The sequence below is a fragment of the Pinus tabuliformis genome, chromosome 1_1, assembly GCF_031772625.1.
Source record: "Pinus tabuliformis cultivar Carrire ecotype Pingquan chromosome 1_1, CPIR1, whole genome shotgun sequence".
Classification (NCBI taxonomy): domain Eukaryota; kingdom Viridiplantae; phylum Streptophyta; class Pinopsida; order Pinales; family Pinaceae; genus Pinus; species Pinus tabuliformis.
Genome location: NC_142297.1, coordinates 757,288,813 through 757,294,864, shown reverse-complemented (window position 1 = coordinate 757,294,864; position 6,052 = coordinate 757,288,813). Strand labels below are relative to the sequence as shown.

General features: G+C 34.8%; 2 pseudogenes; one reads left to right on the top strand and one right to left on the bottom strand.

Moving 5' to 3' along the window:
• Positions 1 to 903: 903 nt before the first annotated feature.
• LOC149216217 (uncharacterized protein At2g39795, mitochondrial-like) lies at positions 904 to 1,668 on the bottom strand (annotated as a pseudogene).
• A 953-nt stretch (positions 1,669 to 2,621) lies between these two features.
• Positions 2,622 to 3,176, top strand: LOC149216216 (GATA transcription factor 28 pseudogene; annotated as a pseudogene).
• Positions 3,177 to 6,052: the final 2,876 nt, after the last annotated feature.

Sequence of the window (6,052 nt, the reverse complement as noted above, 5' to 3'; positions counted from 1 at the left end):
CGATTTTTGAAATGTGTTTCCAAGTATCCTATTTTTTATTTTCAAATCTGTGTAAATTTTGTGAATTTAAAAAAAAAAAAAAAAAACAAATTTAAAAAGAAAATAGTAAATTTTTTTTATTTTTATGTTGATTTTATTTAGATTTTTTTTTTTTTAAACAATAAATTAAAAATATAAATTTTTTAATTTATTATTTAAGATGATTTTTTTTTTTTTTTAAATCAACCAAATTTTATTTATGAAAACCTAAAAAAAAAATAAACTATCACTAAAATAAATTTAATTGTTTTTTTTTTTTTTTTTTTTACACATATCGAAGTCTTGAAAATGTTATGTTCTGTAGTTCTAGACCCAAAGGAAGAAACGTAAACGCATATAACTCATGGGCACATTAACCCTTATCGAATGTTTAGACAACCTTCTAGGGTTTCCGTCATCAATAGAGTAGTTAACCACTATCATAGAAGACCCTAAACAATCTATAGCGGTACTGGGTCGAATGGTGATTAACCAGGACCAAGGGACCAACCTAGAAAAACAATGAATGGTATTCATAAGTTAGGAACCACCCCTTTGTGACCAGAATCCGTAATGTAGAGAGATAGGTGCCAGGTTAGTAACGACCTAAACCTGGGATAACATTGAAAACACAGTCGCGGGAAAAGTCATGACAATGCCTCTGTCAGTGTGAGGATCAACATAGTTATAACATTGAAAACACAGTCGCGGGAAAAGTCATGACAATGCCTCTGTCAGTGTGAGGATCAACATAGTTAGCAGGTAAAAATCAAAGGCATAGCAGCAACCACATGGTCTATTAACCAAGAGATAAATATCTTTGATGTGAACACCCTTAACAAAATGGTTGTTTGCAGTTGGGTCATGAAAGAATTCTGTAAAAAGTCATGCATGCTTGAAAACCCTTACATTGTTGCAGAGCGTTCTACCCAATAACCATTGCATTAGATTTCGGTGTTCTTTCACATAAAGCCATGCTTGGAGAAAACGAAAGAGGCTCTCATTGATGCCCCGCTCTTCCAAATATTGGCGGAATGCTTGCTGGAGTTTCTTATCAAGATCCTAAAAACTAGGTCCCTCGTAACCCTGAGGAATGATCAAAGTCTGTTTTGAGATATCCTTTCTATCTTTGATAGCTACAGATTGTATGCCCATTGCATCGGGATAAAGATCACATATGAACTACAGAGTAGGTCCTTCATCACCCTTTAAAATAGCAACGCTCAAAAAAAAAAAGTTGGTTAAAGTTTTCTTCATCGCTGTCATTCACTTCACCATTTGGTCCAAAAACTGACAAACGCAACACTGAGATTTTAATCTCCTCATTGCTAAAAGTTCTTGACAGCACTGGGGCATTCGTGTCCAGTGCACCTTTAATAACAATGAATGGTTTTGGAGAGCCTATTTTTGGAGGTGGGCGCATCCTGGAGGCTTCGAGGTATTGTTCCTTCAGGTGTGCCAACAAGTTTTTTTTTCAATGGCGACAGAGCTCCCGCTTGAAGAATGAGCACGACGTGCTTGCTGTGTCCACCGGAAACTCCATTTTTCATCATTTTTTATGAGCGTGGGAACCCCAAAACTGGAGGCGCATAGCCTTCTTTGCGCTCGTAACACTGTTCTGCTCACACTGCCCGCCATCTTCATGCGAAATCCAACCTCTCTCGGCATATACTAATGCGTTTATAGTTTTGGCGCCCGTAACACACACAACAATGCTCAACAATCTGATTTAATGCGTTCAACAACACATATGACAAACACTCTATGATTTAATGCGTTCCTCTGTTCTGGGCAAACCACATATTCACATGCATATGACAGAGACTAGCGCGCAGCAAAAAGGAAGATTAAATGAAACAATGGTTTAATCAATCAGCGCTCATACATAAACAACCCTTGGCACTTCGGCATTCAAACCAACTCTCCGTGTTTGATGCATTAGATTCCATATTCTTATAACATGTTATGCATGCAATAGCTAATCTTTAAATGTTGGGCGATTGACCACTGTTTCTACACCATAATTTACGCATAAAAATCCGTTTAGTCTATCCATACGTGCTGCAAACTTGGAGTTATCCCGGTTTTAGTGTTACCTGACTGTCACTGGGCGCGTGGGATGCAAACAAGCACTTCAAATCCCTCTTTAATCGTTTTGCTGACTGTTTCATCCCGAGATTCTGGCAACCATATGGCTGTATTTCATATCATTTCGCACTTATTTGTTGACTGCTTCTTCTACGCAATTCTTGGAGTTTGTTGGAGTGCTTTAACCACTGGGCGATAAAAAATTTCAGTTTTTAACTCATGTTAAAATCGATGCCTCTTCTCCTATTTCTTTTGCTGCTCAAGCTTATTCAATTATAGTTCCAGGCCTTTTTTACTTAGCATTTCTCCCTACGTTTTTTATGGCTCCGGCTTATTCATACGGTGAAAGGATCAATTCTGAGCTTTACTCTTTTTCTGTGTATTTTCGTAAGGCCAGTGATTAATACAGAGAATATACGTGTGATCACACGATTGGAGCAAGAAGCTATTCGACATCCACAAAATCGAAATGCCTAAATAAAGGCCAAAATGAGGGAGATGGAGACAATAATTTCATGGAGGAAGCAAATTTTCAATCAGATGGTGACAATCTCATAGAACCCCAGTCGGTTGTCCCTATACGCAGTCAGGGAACAAATCAAATTACACTCTCATATCAAGGCGAGGTCTATGTCTTTGATATGGTGGCACCAGAGAAGGTACAGCAAGTGCTTTTATTGCTGGGGGGTCAGGAAATACCAAATAGCATGGCTGGCATGCCCATTGCCACTCTTCATCATCAGAAGGGCTTGTCAAATGTTTCACATCATTTAAATCAACCACAAAGACTTGCATCTCTTACAAGATTTCGAGAAAAGCATAAGGAACGTTGTTTTGATGAAAAGATCCGTTACACTGTACGCAAAGAGGTTGCTCAAAGGATGCAACGCAACAAACTTGGTCAATTTACATCATACAAGTCTGATTCTAAGGATTTAGTCTCTGCTGGACATAAGTGGGATTCAGCTGAGATATTTCAACTAAAAGAAACCGGGTCCCTTTTAACCCGTGAAAAGCGCTTCCAACGAGCATTGAATCAACAAGATGATAGAAGAAGGATTTGCGTTTGACCATCAAGGCACCGACATGGACGTCTCCAAGATGAGGGAAGCATGACAAATGCCCTTTCTTGATTTTTTTTTTTCAGGTCATCAATAGTCTCCGAGGGAGATATGGTAAGAGCCAGATGGGTGTCCAGATTAGTGTCCACAAAGATCGGAATCAGAGGCGTGCTCGTGCTACAGCGAGTCTGAGGTTCCATTCCCACGGAATATTGCTAATTTCGCCCATTGCATCTCCTCTTTCTCCTACCATGACCAGCCACCCTGGTTTAAGTCAGTCATCAAGTTCGCAAGCTTTTGGGGTTTAGGATTTATGTCCTATGATACATGTTGTTTTAGTGTTTTCTATATATATAGTTCCGCTAAAAATTGTTTGCAAGTTTCGAGCTATTTTCCCAAATCACATAGTGATTGATAGAATAGTTAAAACATCAAAATATCTTCTTTGTTCTTTCTTTATTTCCTTTTTTTTAATTGTTGTTTTTATTTAATGTTTTGCTGCTTTTTTTTTCAAAAAAAAAACAAAGAAATGGTTAGGTTTTTTTTTTTATTTATTTTTATTTTTTTTAATAATATATATATAGATATGATATATATATTATTAAATTTTTTTATTTTTGAAAATCTAAAATTAAAAAACTTTTTTTAAATATCTAAAAGAAACAAAACAAATGGTTAATTTTTTTTTTTAATAATATATATATATATGATATATATATTATTAATTTTTATATATATATATATATTTTTTTTAAAATCTAAAACAAAAAAAAAACTAATTTTTTTTTATTTTTTCTTAAATCTAAAATTTAAAAAAACTAAAATTTTTATAAAATCTAAAATAAAATAAAATAAAAATGTCATCTAAAAATTTAAAGATGTTTTTTTTTCATTCACAAAATTCGTTATTTCATTCTCCAACAAGAGTGTTTTTTTATTTGAACAAAATCAATAGACTTTCTGATCTTCGTGATCGCACGAAGCGCAGGAAGAGAGCATACTAATCGATTGATTTGTGTTTATTTATGCAGGGGGGGTTTGTTTGAAAAACGAAATTTAAAGCTAGCTAAACACTAAAACATCGGAAAACTCAAATTTAAACTCCTTTGTGAAGATCCTGCTGTCACCAGGGTTCACAAATTATTCTCTCTAAAGAAAAATAAATACTGAATTAAATTCTAATGCCTACTCCCTTAGCACCATTCCCCGACAACGGCGCCAAAATGTTGGGCAATTTATTGGACTTAAATTGCTGCATAAATTATCGACCAGGGAAACTCGTAAGCTTGTGATGATGCCAACACAATATATGCAGGAGTAGGCGACTAATTCTATGTCTAATTAAATTACATATTATTCAATATAATATGCAAGGGAAGAGGCTCCTAACTAAGGAGGTCCTGGTTGTCCTTCCCTACAGTATCATAGAGAAACCATATAAAACTAAAAACTTGAAATAAAGACAAGAGAATGAACTTTAATTGTTGCTCAAATTCAAGTAGAGAGAGAGACTAACTTAGTCTCTTGATTTTCCTCTCATGCACTAATCCAAACTAAACTAAGATTCATTCATAAGCAGAAGAAATGAAATAAAAGCGCAAAAGAATGAATTTCAATTACCATATAAATCATTGGAGAGAGAGCCTAACTTAGACTCTTGGTATCTCCTCATATGATACTTGAAACATAAAAGCAAAAGAATGAATTCCAATTATCATGCAAATCAAATAGAGAGAAAGAGTCTAACTTAGACCCTTGGTTGTTCTCTCATACGATGATAAGATTTTAATTCAAAACTCATTCACCAATCAAATCTTTAAACATCTAAACAACTAAATAAAATAAGATCTAATATGAAACAACAAGTTCCTTTGCTCCTTCTAGAGTGAGCTAAATTCTCCTAAGAACAAAGTGACAAGCCATTCCATATACTACATTAAGATAACTTTTATCTAAAACTACATAATGGAAAACTATTTCTATAACTACTAAATGGAAATATATGTAAAACAAAGCTTTATTCTATTCCATCATAAGTTGGATACAATGCTCTAAGAGTCCTGCTCTTGGAATGGAGGAGGTACTCCTATTTATACAATGAGAGGACATAACTAACTCATAATGATGATCCATTAATCTCTCTTTTAGTTCCATACATTTCTCAACCATCTAGATACATAATCCTATCCTCCATGATTTCCTCCATGAGGTCCATGATCTTCTCCATGATCTTTTCCATGAGGTGTATCTTATCAAATTCGAATTTGATCTTTCAAGGCCACAAAAAGGTGTCTTGGAAGCTTCCTTGCAACCTACACATGTCAACAAACTCATGCTAATTGTTAGGTATAAGTTTAAGCATATTATTTTCTAAGTTTTAGCCATAAATTCACTTAGAAATGTTAAGAATTAATAAACTTTGGAAAAGTATTGTTATGACCCAATAATGAGGTAAACATAATGATATGGAGGTGTAATGGAGGTGACATGAAGGTAAAATGTGAAGATATAAGTGAATAATGGAGTGAGAATAGGGACGATTTTGAGGCCCAACAATGATCAAATAAAGAGAGACGACCGAAGGAACGATTGCAATGCTCCAAGTGATCATGGAGAAGATCATCATCCTAAAAAAAAGTAAAAATTATTTAGGTATGAAAGCAATGTTGCGAATCAATCCGAATATACTTTTATTTCTACCCTTACTAGTTCATCTCCTCCGAATTTGTGGGATAGTTGGTTGGTTGAAAGTGGGACCACTCATCACTTCTCTAGCTATAAGGAAATTCTCTCTAATTTGGTAGAGAGGGAATCAAATTTGAAAATCATTCTTGGAGACAACTCCACTCATCTCGTTAAAGGTTTTAGGTCCATCAAATTTCATT